At 44.8% G+C, this 21,320-nt stretch overlaps 1 long non-coding RNA gene across 1 annotated transcript; it reads left to right on the forward strand.

The window, feature by feature from the left end:
• Positions 1-16,851: 16,851 nt before the first annotated feature.
• Positions 16,852-20,964, forward strand: LOC147759007 (uncharacterized). The gene is made up of 2 exons (XR_015330119.1): positions 16,852-19,062; positions 19,700-20,964. It is a non-coding gene; the product is annotated as an uncharacterized LOC147759007 (long non-coding RNA).
• The last annotated feature ends 356 nt before the right edge of the window (positions 20,965-21,320 follow it).

The following is a 21,320-nucleotide window of genomic DNA, read 5'->3' on the forward strand; positions in this document are numbered from 1 at the left end:
GATGACTATTAACAACAATGAGGTCCGCTGTTGCTAGGGCTGATGATCTTGTCCCGGGAGTCATCGCAGGGGCTCGTAGTGGTGTCTTATGTTTATTGTGTCTGAAGGAACAGTCTCGTACGATGACGGCACACCGAGAGAGAAAGGGGGCAAAGGGGTTAAAAAGTGGCTATGACAGTAAGGCGTCAGGGGTGATTATTCCGGCTATAAAATTACTGCATCTTTGTAACGGAGCTGTTGGCGCGGCACGTCGAGACATCATGCTGTATGTATCAAACAGGACGTTTTTTCTTTCTTTTCTCGAGGTTGTCCGTCTCTTGCGATGTCTGTACGTCTGCCTGCCTGGCTGTCAATACCTTGTGTTGTCCTCTGATCGCTTGCTTTAGTCGTTCATAGCCGTTGTTACCGGAACAGCCGTAGCAGTAGCGGTAGCAATAGCAGTATACACTATCGCAGTAGGAGCCAAGCAAAGCTGTTCTGTTCGTTGTTTGACTGAGGAATCATTCACAGTCACCGTTGTTTCGCTAGCGCACAACTCACTGCTGGCTATCACCAGTCGATGTAGTCTCCCAACTGCCTAGACATTCAACATGCAACATCTAGCCTCTACCGATCCCTCCTCCCTCCTTCTCCTAAATCACTCAGGATGAGTTGTTTATGGCTAGGGTAAACGTCGCTGCTACTGTCGCCGCCGCCACGAGAGACCAGCTAACGACAATGAACGAAGGCGAAAAAGACGAAGAAAGAAAACGACGACCATGATGATGTTGACGAGTGATCGGCGACTCCGTTGAGTGAATGACGCGTTACCGCCGCTGCTGCTACTACGAGTCCAACTCGACAACGGCTACGAATTTGTGTGTGAGGGGTGTGTGAAAGCGTAGCGTATGTTTGTATCCACGACGAAAATCCTGCCACTCCTTGTCGTGTCTAGATTACTTCGTAGGCACTAAATGCTTTTCAGTCACCCACCCTCATCGAGTAACAACCGACTGAGACTTCGTAAGACAAAGAGGACATTTATACGGCCTTTATATTTTGAGCGAAAATATGCCAATGAAGACACAATGTCATGATGATACGGATGATCGACAAATCCTAAATTCAAATCATGATCATGTTTACTCTAAACAGTATGGGCAAAAGAAAATGAAAATTGCGTAAAGCACTAGAATACACTTCGTACTTAAAATAAAATCCTCCTTATATTCCTTATAATAAAAGGGTAAAATGATAATCATTATCTCGCTTAACTAGATACCGTTCTTGGACGTTTTCCTATTCAAGCTCTATAGTTTTCTCAGTGAGTCTCACAAAGCTTTCTGCTGGTTCGCATTACTCTATAGAGGCTTATATACTTTGTAGATTTAGAAGAAAATATTCGACGGAGTCAGCCACTGTGTTGACGTGCCTTTATAGTAAACGACCCGTCTCATATTGAAAGCTTAACAATCGGCTAGTTCGACGGGTCATTTAGAGCTCCGCCATTTTCGATCATGACAGGCATCACAGCAACCTGTAAGGCCCGAAAGCTGTTGTCTCTTCTAGAATCATCGCTGCTGACGTATTTGATGTCTGTATCCCATATCTGCCGTTCCTTTAACGTGTTGTCAACTGTTGAATACTGTAAATCTATCAATCTACCAGCTCGACAGATCGACGTCGTGCCCAAAACAACACGAACTAGAGGCGTTAAGCCTTTGAACGTTAGGTACCGTCTACTCGATTGACCAGCAATAGCAAACTACCATAGTATATTAACGACGCCGCAGTTAAATAAAGGTACGGCGCAACCGGGATGTCATTCTTCGACGCTGAGGATAATGCAAGGGGAATGGATCTGTGAGACTTCTTATTAGGCATCCGGGCGCAGGTGAACGAAATGATCCGAACTGAGCGACAAAATCAGAAAACATGGAAAATAGAAATAGGATAAATTGATCAGAAATAATTTAGAACAGGTACAGAAGAGTGATTCGGCTTCCTGACAAAACGTTGCACGCCAATTAGGCTTTCATATAATTCGCATGGCATTAAGGTATCATAGAGGCTATTTGGATGATGTCTACATTGGGGCGCAGTCCTAGTTATAATCAAAGCAAAGTGTTTTTCCAACCTGCCTTAGTCTTCCCTTTACAATACTGATAATAAAAATAACAATAGTATTTGTAGAATCTTCCTGCGATTTACAATATTGGACACCTACAGATTATGTTGCGTAACGTAATAGTTAGTTGTGTTGTGGTACGTTTTTTTCATTCAATTACCTATTTTAGCTAGCATTCGTCAATATCGTGTTCGACGGATGAAGATAACGGATGTTTTAAAGAAATGTAACTAATCTTCTTCAGTGCTTAGTGATGGTGATGCTGCAAGCTGAGACTGTCTCAGATAACGAAGGCATTCTAACTCGTTTTGACGCATGCTAAGACATATTGACTCTTGTTAAGCATGGTCTATCGATGCCGATAGGATTTGCTAGCCATTTGACATGGCAACTTTACAGCTAACTTTTTCTTCCAGTGTTCTTATCTCTAGCGCTTTATGATGCTGCAACGGCGTTTGCTCTATCTACGGATGTGTATTTTTTTGGTAGGAGGTAGCCCAAGTCAGATAGGTCAGTGAATCGATTCCGACAAACTAGACGACAAAAACGGACTGAAGATGCGTACGGCAGACGAGTTCTCTATAGTTACATCTATACCATCAATGGTAAGGGAAAAAGAAGCGAATGATGATCCGGAGCCTATGGATGTAGACTTCACCGTGGTGGAAGGCATATTTGCAACAGTCAGCGATAAAACATATCCTGCCCGGGGGCAATCAGGGACTCTCTACTCTATGTTCGACGCCGTACACCGCTACTCTTCTACGTATTATTGGAAAAAGTCACCTCATGGCTACGCGACGTCAACGTGTGAAAAATAATAGACAGCTGAAACTTAGACCGATGATGTCAACGAACCTCAGTTTTTTGCTGACACGTACCTTTTTCTGATTATTTTGGATTCTAATCGGCGGGAAACAAACCGCAGTCAATCATCGCAACATTTAAAGATTTGCGTTCGGCTCTCCCGGATCTGGGACGTCCTCTAGACATGAAAATGTCTCTAGACATTTTCCATCGAAACCCAACATGCCAGCAAGCGTAGTGGAAAACAAATTTTTGGGCAAGAACGCATCTAGCCCTACTTCAGGACATAACTACATTTTAGTCAATCACCACTAGACCGGATAGCACAACTAAAAAAGTTCAAGACAAATGACTCTTAAATAATTCTCAATCTGATATTCGATAAACTTTATGATCTCCGATAAACCATGTTAGCGGCATGTCCTGAGACAAGGCTTTATATTGATTAACTCTGCGAACCTGACGGATTCTGCCGTAAACGTCAATTCCTATGTCGTTAATGTTTATCAGCCATGAGCTCCAGCGGATCTACAGTGAACAGCTGGTAGCGACGTCTCCATTATAAAGTCTATTGTGTTGCTATGTCAAACTGATAGTGTTGTACTCGTAGTAGTCCAAAGCCTGTCGCTGGATAGAAACGTTCCACTAAAGACTCGAACTCAAGGCTATGTAATAATATGTAATTACTGCTTGATGAATTATCATATATAATCTGTTAAAGCATATATCGTTTACTAACATACAACTTTAGTCGTTAGGTGCAATGCAGTACGGATTTTTTCCCAAAAAGCCACTCACTTGGATACCAACGAACTAATAATGTCCATGCAATAGCTTATATTTTCATGTTCTTCTCCAAACTTGACAGGCCAAAGACCTTCAATTGAAACCTCAAACCCAAAGATTGCTTGTGTTTATTAGCGGTCACACATTTACGGAAACTGTCATTATTTACGAGCTGTAGAATTACAATAAGAATATTGTACAAATTTTGTCCAAAACGAAAAAATGTACCTGTAAAGCGTGAGAGCATAGGAGAATAAAATTGATAATTTTAACGACTGTTTATATGGTTTGCGACATTGTTTATATTCTACGTCCATTGGTATCGACGTGCTCCTTTAACCGGGTTGACGTGGCACAGCGGGGAATTTTTCGTTTTGTTGAGCCTTTCGATTCGTGCGAACCAGGAACGAAAAAGGACAGTGTCCTTGAAAAGCGTTAAATATAACAGAGGAATAACAACGGAAAAGACGACGACGACGGCGGCGATGAAGATGACAACTTTCTTGTCTTTCGTGTCATCACTCGTTGCTGGCACGATCGAGCACTTTTTCCACGTTTTAATGGCTTAGACAGATAGATAGATAGATGCATTTTATCCATCTCTCCTGTTTTCGGTTTTGTTGTTGGAGTACGTTGTCATTGGCGTCGCTTGTATCTGTGCTGGAGAGGCAGTTTGCACCCAAGCGATAAGCGGTCGAGGTGTGAATCCTTCCTTTGCCCTTTGTCCCCGCTCGAAAAAGACAAGCCACATCTCCTACACCTGCCGCTGCCATGTTCTCTGGGGTTGAAAATAAGACGAGAAAAATACTACGTGCAAAAAAGATGGATTCGTGACGGATTTTGCAGTTGCTTCATCCCAGTCGGAATCCCCCGATTTGCCCCGGCCTGATTTCGCATCCCTCTATCTCCATATGCTCAGGACGCTTTTTTACAGTTCGCGGTGAATGTCGTTTGTCCATCGGATTTCGCAGGCGCAGCCGTCGCTTTGCTGGCAATCATCGATTTCTCAGACAGGTACCCACGATGTCTCCAACAACCCAAACTGCGACTGCCGCAGTCACCGCACTCTAGCAATGATGAAATCCACGCGGATTCCACGCAAGGACGCAAATCGATCCATTCACTTGCCTTTTCCCTAGGTAGCAATAAGGTGCAAGGAAAAATGATATATGCAGAATAAGCTGGTAGCATATAGATGAGTCGTACACTGTGCACTTCTATGTACGGTTTAATGATACACTTGGACATCTGAGGGCAAAGCCTGCTAGCGAAAACATTGATGCCGCCACGAGAAATTACGACGAAGTCCCTGATCTACAGCAAACGTTACATTACGCTAATGTCAATTTTTTCTAATGCTTGATTGATTGATTGATTGACTCATTTCAAAGTGATAAGGCATATATAGTTATTTACGCCCTGTTCATTAGAGGTAAATTACTAGCATTTGCTTTGAGACGTGTACAGGCAGCATTTTCTTCAGATACTCTATGAGGCAGTCGATGTCTTTAACCTTTGATCAGATCAATTCTTAATTGTTACATTGTTGTATGAAGTAAGCACGTGTGCAGCTTACAAATCGAGTATCGGCACTGCTAGGGTTTTTTAACATCACGATCTGTACAACTCTGCACAAATTCGAGCCGATCCGATTTTTAAAGCTACAATAGCTTTCCGAATTTCGATTACTTTAAATTTTATATTCCATCATTAATGAAGATAAATGAATCATTTGTCTCATCCCATGAGATTACATAGACAGACATAGGTCAAATTTACTTATAGAACATAACGTTTCCAGTTATGAACACCGTACACAGATCTGTCCGTCGCGGATTGTGACTGGCGTGTGTACTGAAGTATATTTTTGCATGCTTAGCGTACGTTTAAAAAATTGCCGATTGAAAGCTATTCAGAAACACAAATAATCCAAAAATATTCAATATTCGTGGAAAGATGGGGACGAACTAATTTGGAGTGCCATGTCGTCCCTTCCGAGTAGCCCCTATCGCCTTTGGCCCAGAGTATGAGTAAATCCTGCTTCAAGAGAAAGACCTCTGTCCTGTGACGTCCACTTTCCGACGTCATCGCAATGCGATCATTTAAATCTAGCAGTCAGTTTTTTTGATGTTGCGCCACCTTTCTTTCAACTTTATCTTGACGCTCTTCCCGTCTCCGATGTATTCTAGCTGTTACATTTGAGTACCTTTTACGCAATTCAACCGAAAACAGTTCTTCCCGAAGAATCGCTCGATAGTCTAGTTTCTCGAAACACACCATTATTTGCGCACTTTTTGGAGAAAAGATGATGACAATGACGACGTCAACAACAAATCTTGAGCGACATTTAGATAAGCATAAAGACAACTAAAAACTAGTGCTGAAGAATGACACGACTGACTCCCGTTGTTGTCGTCATCGTCATTCCCGTCCTTGGCATCAGTTCCTTAGGCCGGCTGGAGCGCTGAACAGGCCGGCCGGAAGGCCGACGTTGAGCCGCCGAGCTTAGTCACTTGTAGTAGCATACCGCCGTTGTCCGCAGTGGAATGGCAAAGCCACTGGCCAAGCGAGAGACCATCAAAGCAGCTAGCAGTCAGTGCCGGGGTCGACTCACTGCGATAGTTTCCCGTCCACCAACGGCTGCTCCTGTAGTGGGAACAGCAGCTGCGGCTGCAGTAAGACCCAGTCGGCAACGAAGGCCGTAGCTTCTTCATCTTTGCTTGACTTTTTCTTTTACTCGCGCCTACCGATACTTTTTAGACCTATTCTGCTTCTCGTAGATCGCACCGATGTTTATTTATAATATATTGGCTTTATGAAAAATGGTGACATGTCATCCCTACGCCGAGTTCCCCGGCTGCCCTTCACAAAATGTGTCAGGATACGGATAGGATATAGGGATAAGCAGACGGAGGAGAACTCAAGACAGCGATCCGACGAGATGACGCAGCAGCAGCATCGGTGGTCGCGGTGGTTCAGCAACTATACTAGCCAACTGTGAGGCTTTAATCTGGGGAACGCTCTGAAAATGGACAACAGCAACGGCGTTCGCCGAACCAATCGAATAGCTCTAGCAATAGCCATGCTACCAGTCGAAAGGCCCGCCGTACTAAGCATCCGTCGAAACAGCAGAATCCGACCGGCCGTCGAAGAAAGAGATTGAACGGGAACGCGAATATCTGCTGACGAGGGTACTAACTCTTTTATTTCAGTGTGGAGGTGCTGGCCCTTATCTTTTTTCGTCCCGTATCTCATCCCTGCCCTGGCATATAGACCCACACCCAAAACCAGCTAGTTTTCGATTACTCTCGCCGGCTTTCGCACTTTACCGAGCTTTCAATTGGGAATAGGTCGAATGGCTATTGATCGGATGTAAGAGCACAGCAGAGAATTGACAGACTAGTTTCGGATCTGTGTTTACTTCTTTTGTTTTGCTGTTGTGGTTGCCATCGTTGCTATGACTTTTTCTCTCATAAACACACACGTAGATTCTCTTCCTTCTTTCATGTTCGCCCAAATCGAGAGCATCTCAACAAGCATTGCTACGACGGTCAAAGGGCGCGGGGGGTCTTCGTCAAGATGACAAGCGATAGATAGCCAAATCGATACGAGTGCTGATAAGCTGGAATAGTCTCTTTGGTCCCGCAGCAGCAGCAGCAGCAGCAGCAGCAGCAGCTGCAGCCACGGGGACAAGCTGACGCTTCGTTCGATAACGCAGGTGCCGTAATGCACCAAATACGCCCATGCGACACGGTGCCATACAAGCCAATGCGAGCGCACTCACATAGACACACATAAATCGCCAAAAACATAGACACATCGCGAAGCAATAAGACGGGCAATATTCAATCACAGACTAATTCGTCGTGAAGGTCAATGTGCATCGTGCGACTTTGACTTCTGTGCTTCGACAGACAGCATACGCTGGTCCGAAGTTGGTCGTTTGCCATGACAGGAACGTACCCAACCGCTGGCAAGCTGATTGGGACAAAAAAAAAGTAACGATTAAAGTGGTGACACTGGCGAATCATGTTGATGTTCGACGTACGACAGCAATACAAAGTGATATCTCTGGTGTTGCTTCGTCCGCGTGTAACAGAGATGCGGGAGCCAAATAAAAGTAGAATGGGGCCGCGAAGGGGGTGACTATTGATTCGATTCAACTCCGCGTAGCGTAACGTCGCTGCAGGGAAGCTACTCGGCGTTGACTTTCCTATGCGACGCTTGATGCGTCCATTACGATTAAATAAAAATTTACAAGTATAAATAAGAAGGCAATTAACATTCAAATCAGAACGAACGAAGACTACTTTGTAAAAAGTTCGCAAGCGCGTTGTACGGTTGTAAAGGAACGCGTTATCGATAAGTCGTCAAACGCTGCTTCTCAGCAACGGCTGTTCGCCCATCGGCCACAGCGTTAGAGAAAATAGTCGAAGTTCACTGCGAGTACGCGTTGTGCAACGAAAAAACAGGGATGAAGCGAAGACCAAGGGGCAAATGCAACGAATCAGATATTGAACGAAGAATTCACTTAAAGCGGACGTTAGAGTACGCAGTTATACGAAAGCAGATGACAAAATCCTTAGGGAGAAATGACGACTCGTTTCGGTAGACGCAGTATTTTATCGCTAACACGCGAACCGAACGATATATCAATGGACCGGAAGGCTCCTCTGGAGCACTTCTAATGTAAAAGTTGAACGTTACGCAATCAGTAAGAAAGCTACTCAAAAGAGGACAAGTTTTTAGCTTGAATTGCAGCTTTCTGCGAAAAAGTAACGCGCATTTTGAAATGGTAGAAAAGTACATGGATCAGGTTATTACAAGCAACGTTGGCTGCGGTTCCAGGTCGGTTAGAGTCTTCAGAATCTGGACGAAGGACCGGCTTCCCAATTGCCACGCATTATGGGTGAATTATGTCCAATAATTATAAAAGAACAAATCGACCTTCTCTAATTAAGAGCCATGCAGATCGGTGTTTGTTTTATTAGTTTGAAAGCACCTTCGCTTCGGAGCTTCTAATTTTTCGGGTGTTTGACGGATGGATAGACATAACGGATTTTCTGCTACCGAGAATTGGATGTGGGATGAGGTGAAAATGAGGCCTGACTAATCGTGCAAGCCGATCACTCGGAAATAATGGGAGCTGTTGCATCTCCAAAACTCACCGCTAGCTGGAAAAGTTTATCATTTCATTATGTAAGAAATAGCTCCAGAAATATTGAAGGTTTTTTTTTACTTCTAGTTACTAGCAAATACTTGCTTCTTAAAGACGAACGGAGCTGAGCTTTTTGGCCTTTTGTTTGTTAGTCTCAGTTGATGTATGGTGATATCAGATCGGCACGCCGAGGCTAATTTTTTTTTGCAGTTTCCTCCACATGCAGTTCTTCAGACTTTAAATATACTTTCTGATGTCGCCATCTTACTAATTTTGGCTATATTCACCTGTTGATCTATGGATCTGGTTTCTGTCGGACCTGGCTACCAGCCGACCCGTTCGCCTCCTCGAATCCCTACCTCTACTCCCGCCACTCCGATGTATCGAATCGCACCCAAAACGACGATGAAGGCAATCGCCATTGGGTAGCAGCAGCAGCAGCAGAAGTCGGTCAGTTAAATCGAAGTGTGTATGATCCATGGTTGGCTGAAGGTCCAATGCTCCCAGTGCTTCGTCCATTCGTCGACCCGCCCGTCATAACCCGTCTCATCCTATATCTTTCACATCTCTCATATGTAGCATTATGGTCCGATTTGCCTGAGGTCGTCGAGGACAGCGGGCACCAACAACGGCAGCGAAAATATCAGCGATAGCAGAGACGGCAATGATAGCTGTGTGCTGAAGCTTAGCAAGAAGCATTCCACAATTGCGAACATTAATCATAGGCACGGTGAGACGCTGACGACGACGATGACGAAGAAAAAAGCGAAGATAGATATTCAGAAAGAGACACACAAATCTGACAGAGCTCACACGAGGGTCTGTTGCCGCCGGAGGCTTGGCCGCGCACAGTTAGGGCCATACTATACTGCTTTGGTTGGCTTTGTATAGCCCTCAATCAGGTGAGCTCGTCTGCCCCATCAGACTACTACTGCTGCTGCTGCTGCTGCTGGCATCAGGGTAGCCGGTGCCGCTGCCGATGCTGCTACTCTGTTCGAGTTATCGCTGGTCGGTCGGTCGGTCGGTCGGTCGGTCGGTCGGTCGTCGTCGTCGTCGTCGTCATAAGTCATAACTCACAGCGGATACACACGGACAGAGCGAGTCACACAAAGTGAGATACACTCACAGACATCTTACCGTAGCAGTCAGCAGCAAACAGTAACATATCTATGGCGTAAACTGAAGGCAGGCGAAAAATAGATTCAAAGCAGGAGTAAACCAGAAAAGCGATGTCGAGAGAAGCAAACAGAAAGCAACAAAGAACTGGCCACAGGCGCTACCGGTATTTTTGACTCTGCCGCTGCTGATTTAGAAACCAGTAGACAAACAGCAACAGCACTCAGTATCGTCACCATCTCCGGCAGCATCGTCATCAGCGCACGCAGCATCGGAGACAAACGGAAGAAAAGTGGGTGTCACGCATCGAGTGGCTATACTTCGTCAGCCACAGCTTCTAGCGGTCGCCCTATTGCCTGAAAGAAAGCAGCTATGAACGTAACTTCACCCAGAAACTGCGGGCGGCCCCGAGTTGCACGGCAATCATCTATGACTTTCGGTAACCGCCATACAGAACGGGAACGGATATACACATCTGCCATCTCTGAAGACCAACGATAAAAAAACTGTGTACGTTGCGTCTAAAAGCCCAAAGTTTCGGGGACGACAGTACCGTCGCGGCCAGCAGTGTAATGCAGTGAAACATGGTTAGGCACGGAGGGATGTCCGACTTTATGATACATAGTTGCTACTTGGATATATCTACAGCGCGGACACTGTGCTTTCTGTTCGAAAAGAATGCATCTTGCTGATCGTTTTCTAGGCTTTTTCAGCGGTTTTTTTTCGAAGCGTTGTGTACACAGATTAACTGAAAATGTACGTCTCGTCCTATGCGTTTTGTTTTCAAAGCTTTTAGATGAGACAGAACAACTTCGCTTGTCGATAGACGTGTGCGAGGACGCATCGTAAGCTACTGGGATGTTAAGAAACGCCATCTTTACACTAGCTTTTAATTCACTTATCAAAAAGAGGTAACTAAATAAAGTGGCGTTAAGTATTTCTACTATGAAAATAAAATTTGAGTATTCGGCAACTTTAGGCAAAGAAGTCTCACCACTTGGTGTATTATAAGTTCATTAAAGTATCCAGAAGCAGTCGAAGACAGAGGAGCCAAATTTACTGTCCACTTCAAGGCCCTGGCGTCTTATCATTAATCCCTGCGATGATAACGTGGTCGCCTACTAAGTTTGAGCGCACGCAAGTTAATCTAGGTTCGAAACCAGACGTAGATGTACTTTGTTTCGTGCTGACAAGAGCCAACTGTCTGAAGCAAAGCTGTGCTAGGCGTAAAAACTTAGTTTAAATTCGATCATTGACTATAATATTGTCAGAATATAATTGAACTACTACTGTGATATGCCGTTCTTCACAGTAACCCGAACAAAGAAAAAAACTATTCGTTCATTTTCTACAATGTTAGAGGCTATTTATTTTGTAGGTGCCTATTATTTGCCTCATAGGGCGTATCTATAACCCTTGAAGCGGATTGCTCGAAGGTTTTTTATCATGAGAACAAATACTAAAACAATAACAATATTAGCTACATTGCAACTTCAGTCCAACATACCATTTCGAAGGCCGAAAGGCGCCAGCTCTCCTATTTTTTTTTTTATATCCTAATCATCAGTTGTCCTAAATGCTTATAATTTAGGACTGACGTAATGTTTCCAATAATGGTAATCGCATATCGGTATGTAACACTTAAAGATTTAGTTATTTTTTCACGGAACACATTCTGAAGGATCGAAGCTTTGAAAAAAGAAGATGTAAATAAGCGTCCTTCTAAAAAATACCATATCGCACCATTGTTTTCGAATAGCCCTGATGGTGCTGTTAAATGGAGGGTTTGGGGGATTCGCGCGCAGAGGCTTCCTCACCTCTGTACTACTGTTATTTGTATTTCCTGTATAGCAGCAGAGCTCCTATGTAAATTCTGTTGCCAGCGGCACAAGCGTATTTCGTGGTCGTCACCACCACCACCACCGCCGCTGCCGCCGCCGCCGCCGCCGCCGTTGGCTGTCTGAACAGTAAAAGTCGATCGGTGTCTTGGGAGTTGAGCGGTAGCTAATGCTTGGTTGCCGTGAGCGTATGTGATACCTGCAGAGGAGAAGTTCTCGGCATCTTCTGGCTGGTTTATGCTGGATGTCGTTTTATGATGGAATGTTCAGCCTGTCGTCTCTCCGCGGTCGTCAGAGATGGATGTTTTATCCGGACGAAACGAGGGACGCGCATCGCTAACGTCTGCGCATATACTATCCGATGCGTGCGAGTGTAGACGGGACGATCGTCAATGTGCGCGGTATGATACAATGTTGTCCGGCGTTCTCTGTCTGTACTGCACTAAAGTCGAAGACAACTCGCGAATCTGACAGTTGTTTTGATTGACCGGCCTGCTGACCGATGGGGATCGACTCCAAGATCTGCCCTCCAGAGGCTTCTCCATGCAACTAATAGTCAAACACCGACAGATCATCCAAATATGTGCCGCTTAATCAGAAATCAAGTCATACGAGTGCAAAATAACGGCATTCGCAGATTCTATTGAACTAGGTTTGGTCCGGTCATATGGTTGTGCAGAGACGGATGGACCTTGTAAATGATGACCTTCTTTCAAGACACTGATATCGAGACCTGTGCGTAGATTCTGTGTAGGGCAAACTTAGCGCGAATCCATTTTACGTTTGACTACAAGCTTGCATATCTCTAAACAGTTACACAATGGGCTAGGAAATAATAATAATAGATTATTTAGTTTAGCCTACCTGATCATGATCATTACCATCATCCTTTTGTACTGTCTTTTTCCACGTATACGGCCACTTATACGGATTAAACTACACACGTCACACGTAAAATAAGACTACTTAATTCAACGAACGCCCTGCGAAGTTACATTGCTGAGGATCATATCTTCACCAAAACTATAATAGCGCTCTTCTCGCTTGCCAATGATCACATGAATATAATAGCAGCCTAATTCAGAGGTACGAGTAGAATCGATGCGTTTCTATGCTGTTATGCAATAAATAAGAAATAGCATTGTTCAAAAATATTAAACATACTATGCACGCCGACCACTATGTACACGAATGAGATATCAAATCAAACGAGTTAACGAGGCCGGCGTCCTGGAAACGACGAGGACCGAACAGGCCCTCGGCTTTTTACCCGGGTAGGCTACGGTAGCGATGACGTGGTGTAAGGCAACTAGCGATTGAGTAGACACGCATATGACGCAGCTCGTGTCTCTACCGAGTCGCGTTGCAGAGAAGGGACATGAAATATGAGTTATTCGTGTTTTAGTTGTTTCTCGTCCTATTTGTCGTTCTTTCGCGGCCCTCTTCTTTCTGCCCCTTTTGTGTTGTATGTCACTTTGCACTGGTCTCTTGTTGCTTGTGATGAATGAATGAAAATAGGTGTCCGATCCTATGTGTCCTGCGGTTATAATTGGCTGGCTTACATCGCTGAACATTCGGTTTAAACGAGTTTCTACGGCTAGGCTCAGATCGGTGATGGTCGAACGTTATTAGCACAGTCGGATTGCCATGAGCAAAATCCTGATGATGTCGATGCGGGCTGGCAAACGCAGGAAAGCAGGAGGACAAAGGGAATCCTTGCACTATAGGTTGGCTTCCTTTTACAACTAATTCTTAGCACTGCAGAGCGAAAAGATGAAACAGGCTTTAGGTTTTTTAAGGAGTCTTCGTTCTATTTGCTGCCTTCGTGAGGCGCTGGAGGACAATAATTTCTGACACTGCCAGCGTATGCAAACGATGGGTAAGAGAAATTAGTGGTTCATTGAATTCATCGCTCAGACGAGATTGCGGATCGGTAGCTTATCATACGTATGGCTTTCGGACGGGCCGATTAAAGTTGCTTACTAAGCTCGTCGTCACCCGAGTTTACTCGACGATGGAAGACGCTGGGGTGCGATAGTATAATTGACTGAAACTAATCTATATCTCTATTAGGCAGTATCGAAAGACATCAGCTAAAGATACATCGTGTGGTGGGCTGCGACGCAATTAAGCTAAACGCAGCTAAATGCGCTTTATGTGTCATAATTTGAATGTTTTTAAGGGCCGCCACATGCGTAAGTGAAGGCCAAACGAAAGGGACCGACTGTCCAGTCACTCAAGACGATCGTAAATTGATCGATCGGTGATACCTTGGCTAGCGTCCAAATGACGAGCAGAGTGGTACAATGTCACCAATCAACAGAGCAGCGTACACGCATTGTGATTTTTACACCGAATTTAACAGTAGGAGAGTGATGTGACGATTGCTAAAATATAGATACATGTTTATCTGGGCCGTCATAGCAGACGAAGGACAGAAGTAAATGGTTTACCGTTTTAGTTGACGCACCTCTGCGTGATCCATCCTGTTCAGTTGTCACTAACAGATATCTGTTAGAAGATTGTCGGATGAAGACTGCTGGTCACACGGCCTAGTAACAGCCACTCCTCTAGACGTAGAGACGTCGTTAGAACAATCCTATCCATTGTCGGTAGATTTATATCCGTAGTTAATTTTACCTCATGCGCCGGCGGTACTGATTCATCTATGTGCTGAACTAATGTAGTCTGATAACTTTCATAAAAATGTCAAATTTCTGCGTTCAAGGCACCGTCTACACATAGCAGACTCATTGCATTGATCATATTATTTAATTATATTCTAGTTAATTGTATGTCATATGGATAGCCAATACGGCAGCGCATTTGTAGACAACACTGCATAGTCATATAGGTTACAGAATAATATGGTAATCAAGTAATAGACAGAAGCCAGTAAACAGAAACAAAAGGGTTGATTGATCCAAATTATCATCTTCGTCGCCGCCATTATGATCACTAGCGCCTTTCTCGACACATCATCGGATCTGGCAGTGATCTACTCAAGTGAGCTCCGTGCGTTAAAATAGTTGTTCTAGGTGGATGGATGGAACCGTGGATGCCGCTATTGACTGATCTAGAACGTACTCCCTTCCATTCCCGCCGCCGCTGCCGCCGCCGCCTTCTCCGTCAAAGTCAAACTGAGGCTATCCGCTGCCAGTAGCCCCACAGATCGGGTGATTGAAGAACGGAAGGCCGAAGTACGATCAGCTGAAGTCGATGAGAATCGCTCATCCATCAAGCAGATTACTGGGGGGTCTTTAGTGGCCCGATATCCCCTGGGTGATCATCTCGAGACAATCCTTCAAATCACAACATCAATACGGCGTAACACCAGAGCTATCCAGTGTGGATACGATAACATCCAGCTGTTATAGACCGAAGAACCGTCGTTTATTGCGTATCTTGCTGCTCGTACAGATTTTGCGAAATTCAAACATTTTAACGATGCTCCATTACGGGGGGATTAAGAAGTGCAAATACAACACGTTAAGTTTCAGTTAACATTGCAGTTACACATGGGCGTCAGATCTATCAACACAGAGACACAAGCAAGCAATCCGTAAATAATCGGCAGAGGGAATAGGAACAATCGGTCCCGGTTGCATACATATGACAGCACCGTCAGATCATATAAACAGAGCTTTAACTTCAACAATTCGGAACTTACAATAATGCTTCTGCTTGTATATTTCCGAGAATTGTTCTGTGATATGATTGCTAGAAGAAGAGATCGGATCCAAGTCAAATGTTCATAGCTGAAGCGCGACCCTTTTGATTTAGCCTAACGGTAAAAAAAAAACCGTGCAGTGGTTATGCCGACACTGTACCTAAATGTATACTAGGGGACAGTCGATAGGTCTTGTAGCTTATCGTCGTAATTAGTTGAAGCCAGAAAGGCCGAGACGAAAATGTTTCAGTCGGCTAAATTTTTAAGTTGCTTAGAGGCGGAACGATCCTAACATTGGCGCCATTCCAATCGATCGTCGGCCGCTAAAACAATCCAAAGAGAAATGAAAACAATTGATACTATCTAAATGGCTTCAAAACAGGCATAAGGTTTACCATTTGAATAGTATTATCATTGTACGTTTCACGCCCCCCCTGCGTTTACCATGAACTTTCTCTAGGATTTGCGAAACTTTCTTCAAATGTCAGTGTGATATAGCTAAGAATATAGTTAAATAAATCGATCTTTCAAAACCTGTTTCGTTGAACGATAATACCCAGTCATCTTTAAATGTTCAAGATAGCTTGAAGAAGCTCGTATGACACTGGGTTCAAGCATCAGCTGCTACTATGAGATCGAACCTGTGACCTTGATGGGGTATCTAGGTGCGCGAAGTCAATTTAGAATTACTGCAAATAGATCAAATTGGTAAAATCATTAGTTTCAAGTTGAATCGTATCCATAGAGTAGTCTCTCTATTCGCGCAACAACAACAACAACGGCAGCAGCTGAAAAACCTGACCGAAAACCTTCGCCATAATTTCTGCACTTTGTTTATCGACTTTACTTTTTCCTCTCTTTTCTCACTGTTCTGGCATTAACAAACAATCAGCCGCTGCTCCGAGAAAAGATACGCTATAAGAATTTCTACTGATAGTTGACTGTCATACAGTTTGACGGTACATCTTTGACCGGCTTGGCTCGATACATTATTATTATTATTATTGAGCGTCTTCGTCATCTCGAGGATGATCATCATCGGCGTCGTTGAGAATAGGTTCCTGCCGTCGTACGATCGTGGACTCTTCATAAGAAGTAGCCGAGTAGGCAGGCGTCGAGAGCAGGCAGAAGGAGCAGTTGGCGTTGCCGAAGATTTGTGATGGATTCTTGTAAAACAATTACGTCTGACTGCGTTCTTTTCTGCTCCGTAGATGCTCAGATACGTACATGCCAGTTGTACGCCATGTATACATATCTATATATATATATATATTTCTGCATGGATACCGTAAGGGCGCTAGCCAACAGAAAGTCGAATGGTCGATATAACGATGACGGCTGCGGCGGAGGCAAACGGCGCCCTCTTTGCCACCGCTAAACAACCAAGTAGTCTACTACTTTCGATGTTGCTAATGTTGTTGTGGTTGTTGTTACTTTTACTGCGAGGCATCAGTTGCTGCTGCTCGGTTTTGACGATGACGAAGACGATGATATCGGTGATGTTGGTGAATTGGTGGCGCTGATGATCGGCTAGCGCGAGGCGGAGGACCTCCGGGGCGCGGCCGGAGCTACATCCATCGAAGGGATACATACGTACGGAAAAATCTATAGTATGCGTATATGCTCACATTCTGTTCAGCCACTTCAGCTGAATAGTGAAGGTTGTTTGACTGAAATTCTGAAACGTCTGTTATCCGCTAGTACCACAATAACCAGCCCACGGCGGGCAGTTCGTTCGACCGTCGTTTATCCGAAAGCATGTTGCCCGCTCCTCGGCGAGTCCCCATCCTAGCCCCCGCTGCCCGCAAGTAACATGACAGCGTCGCCGGGACCAGCAGCGGCACCATCACCACCATCACCGTCATCTCCAGTCGAGAGAGAGGAAGACGGCCGACGGACGGGCGGACGGAGTATTCCGTTGAACGACAAATAGCAAACGCTTCACACAACGATTCTGGTTCACGTAATGTCGCCTTGTTCGCGCGCATTCGAAGACAGCAGCGAGCAACAACATCGATCATAAATTATTATAAGTGCTGCTTGTTGTTACTGGGTGATCGGTGTTCCTGCTGCCGCTGCTGCTGCTGCTGCTGCTGCTGCTGTTGGCCTGAACCAGCCACCGGACGGGGGAGAGAGCGAGGAGAAAACAGGCGTTCGAAGTCGTTTTTGTCGTCATTGGCGGTGCGTCGTCGTTAAGCGCCGCGTCACTCTTCGATAGCATGGCGGCGATGACTCGATGTCTCGAGAAACGCTGAAGAGAAAAGGGCATCACTTCAGTGAAGAATAAGACGAAAATGCAAGACCAACGTCGAGTACTACTACGGTCACTATCGCTGCGATGACGAGCATGCCGATAAAGCAGGCATCTCTTTAGGTGACGAAAGCGCGAATGAAGAAATGCCGTCTCAAAAGCAAGTACCCCGTGTGGTACGCTATGATACACTGTGCTAGACAAGCCGAAGTCCCTTGTTCAGTCGGCACACGTTTCTGCGACATCATAGTCCGCATAGTACATGTCGTTAGAGATGACTGCTTTCAAAGTGTTCTGAATAGCTTTCGAAGCGACGATTAGGCATCTATCCGTTTGGTTCGCCAAGAGCTGATTTGGCTTCTCCCCTCTTCGCCCAGCTGCGGATGCTAAAAAAGAAAGCCCACCAAGCCAAGAACGTTAGGTAAAGGCGAGAAGTTCTTGACGCCCTTTTCTGCTGGACACGCGCTTACCGCGAATGGCGATGCTGTGCTTATCGTCAATTGAACGCCGTCAAAGGAGCTCGGTCAACATCGGCTACCGCTATGGCTGGTCGGACTGCTCGCGTTTGCAGTTCGAAATGTCCAAGGAACGCGGATGACTGTTGCTGAAGATGACGACCCATCGACGGTGTCACTGTTCGACAATCTTTGCCGATGTTGTAGACGCCGATCCGATCAGACGACACGACCAGACCCTCCAGCACTCTCTGCCTGCCTGCCTGCCCGCCCGCCCGACCGCCCGCCCGCCCGCTCGCTCGCTCGCCAGCCGCCGATCCGCCAAAGCATTATTAATGACTTGGTTGCTCTGCTGTAACCACAGCCACTTGAACGTTGAATAGCGAGGCCGTTCATGTCAAATGGATATCTCATCTCTCCGTTCCATGCTGTCGTGTCATGTATTGGTGCGCTGTTGACCGAAACTACTGCTGATGATGATGAGACCGATGCACAAACGCGTACAAATGAGACAACGCACGGTTTCAGCTAAGCAATGCGACGACAACGTTGACGCGAGAACCCAGCAGAAGCAGTAAACGAGTGCGTGAACGTTCGAGCGGCTGGCAGACTAAACCGAATCGCGCTACGGGTGCGCCAGCGTCGAGCTACGAAATGACGCGATGCGATACAATCCATCGGCACCATGAGAATTATTTGTCTTAGATACGTGTATACGTAGCTTCATGTTCGGATGAGCGAGGTGACGCGTCGAGTGGAAGGCAGAACGCGAGAGTGAGCGGCGACACAGCGAGAAAAAACTCTTCATGCAGTGAAAGCGGCAGTCACCGCACCAGACATTTTTAATGACGTCATGCTTTGAGCGATGAACATCGTGAGGCCATTTTAGTATCGATGCTATTTCGTCGATGTTTTGTAATTTTCTTTTTTTTTTTTCATTATTACGTTTGATAGATATATTGAGCTCTTGAAACTGTTAGCGACACGGCCGGGTCCTGAGTTATACCGTCATACTGCTTGGCGTAATGCACGACGTAAACCTCGCGCAGACGTTTAATATCATATTTACATTTATGATATTCTATGGTATGATACAATACTATGAATCAGGTGTATGCCCATAGAGGTCTAGTTCTACTTAGGCAGAGGCTGGCTTTTTGTTACGTGACTATAGAATTTTTCAATAGCTTATGATTGCATGGTATATATTGTTGGCCCTACAGCTTAACCAAGCCATGTGCGCAGTCGAAATGAATTTAAGCCCACTTTTGATTGATAAGCTAGTTTCAAGAGCATTTAATGTTATGAAGATTATCGGCGTCCGGTTTCCGTTTATCTTCAAATCAGAACGTCATGCGTTCCTTCAATAGAGAGTGATAAACGAACCCGTCTAGTCATTCATCCATTCATTCATTCTCGAAAACAGCGGGATTTAATCGAATTCATTCAAATTTAGTTTTTATTGCAAGTCGTCTTCAGCTCAAAAAATATTCTCTTCAACGACTCAACAGGAGATTGCTCTACAGAGCTTCATCTGTTGCTGTCAGTCGTTTGCTGTTAACGGCGGCGGTCTCGAACAAATGAACCAATCTGACCAGCGATCAGTGATACGAAGCGTTCACCATCCTTCAGCAGCAGCAGCAGCAGCGGGATGCACCAACTTCGCAAATGCACCTCATTTGTGTTATGTGTATGTAATTTAGTACAGGACCATCATCGTCATCCGTTTATTGACGTGCATGGACATACACGTAATATTGCCGCTTTGCAGCTCGTTTTCCTTTACCCTTTTCTTTGAATCCGTATTACTCCCATTTATTCTCATTTTACGATCTGTCTGTATGCACAATTGTAAAAAGTAATGGCTCGTATGTATGGCGCGGGCGAAATGTATCACTGGATAGAATGTTGTGTAAGTTATTACGTTTTATCGGACTGACGACGTCTTAACGTGACAGCGGCAACGGCACTAGGGTGCATTGTGATGGCACGACAATTGACGATTTCTTCTTGTTGTCGACAGAAATATTTCGCACAACGGTGCGTGCTCTGGCTCCGACACACGCTCAGACACAACGGATATCTACCCCTATATACCTACGCACGATCATGTCAGTGCCGATAAAAAAACAACAGCGGTACCTACCGGCAGAACTACTGCCACCTTATAATAAAGAACAATTTGTTAAATCTTGTAAGTTTAAGATTTATCAGTATACGAATTTGGTCGCCGTGCTTCTCGCTGTCCTTGTCGGCTTTTGGCTGCCGTACTTCTCCCGTTCGCTGTCTTTTTCTTGCCTTGCATTTTTCCAGCATTTAGCTGAGGGATGAAGGCGCTACGGTGTGCCGACCGTCGGTGTCCACAGCATCTACAGGACAGTGGCCGTCATTGATGGACCTACTGCGCTGGAAGGTCAATCGACGGATAAGTGAGTTTAGTGCCGTGAAGACGACTGCGGCTTCGGTGGCAGGGAGCTGCGAAAGAAGCGAAATCAAAGATTGATGTGTTGATTTAGGAGGTGTCCAAAATTAGAGAAAATAAGGTACTAAAAACTAACACAGAACAAATATCAAGGCTAACCATTACGAGCTGGATATTAGAGTCTCTGCAGCGGTTTTTGCTGCGGACCCACTACATCGATACACCGGGAGCCAGTGCAAAACTAACATAACCGTCGTACTTGTATCGAAATTAATTAGGAGTGTAACCGTAGAAAAAAACATACCATTATCAATAAAGGGAGACAGACAGTCCAATCAGACCGATTCAGTCAAACCGCAATGTTTTTTTTTAGTTTTTGCAAAAAATAGTCGCAGTTTTGGCAAGATATGGTAGTCATGGCCCGAGAGGTATAGCGCTTATAAAGTAGGAGAGATCTGACGACAGGTAGTTTCCGCAAATAATTAGGAATAAAGCCATGGACACGTATTATATATATATATATATATATATATATATATATATAATAGTTGTGTCAAATAGGTACAATAGTAACGATCGCCGATGATAATATCACTCAATAGCAATACTGTATTTAGAGACAATCCAGTATTTCTATCTATTTCAATTACTCTAATTAATCTTCGATTAAAATATCGACATTGGCTATAGTACCAGTATATGAAACATTG

This window comes from Varroa destructor, unplaced genomic scaffold (assembly GCF_002443255.2).
Source record: "Varroa destructor unplaced genomic scaffold, Vdes_3.0 BEIS01000001.1, whole genome shotgun sequence".
Taxonomy (NCBI): domain Eukaryota; kingdom Metazoa; phylum Arthropoda; class Arachnida; order Mesostigmata; family Varroidae; genus Varroa; species Varroa destructor.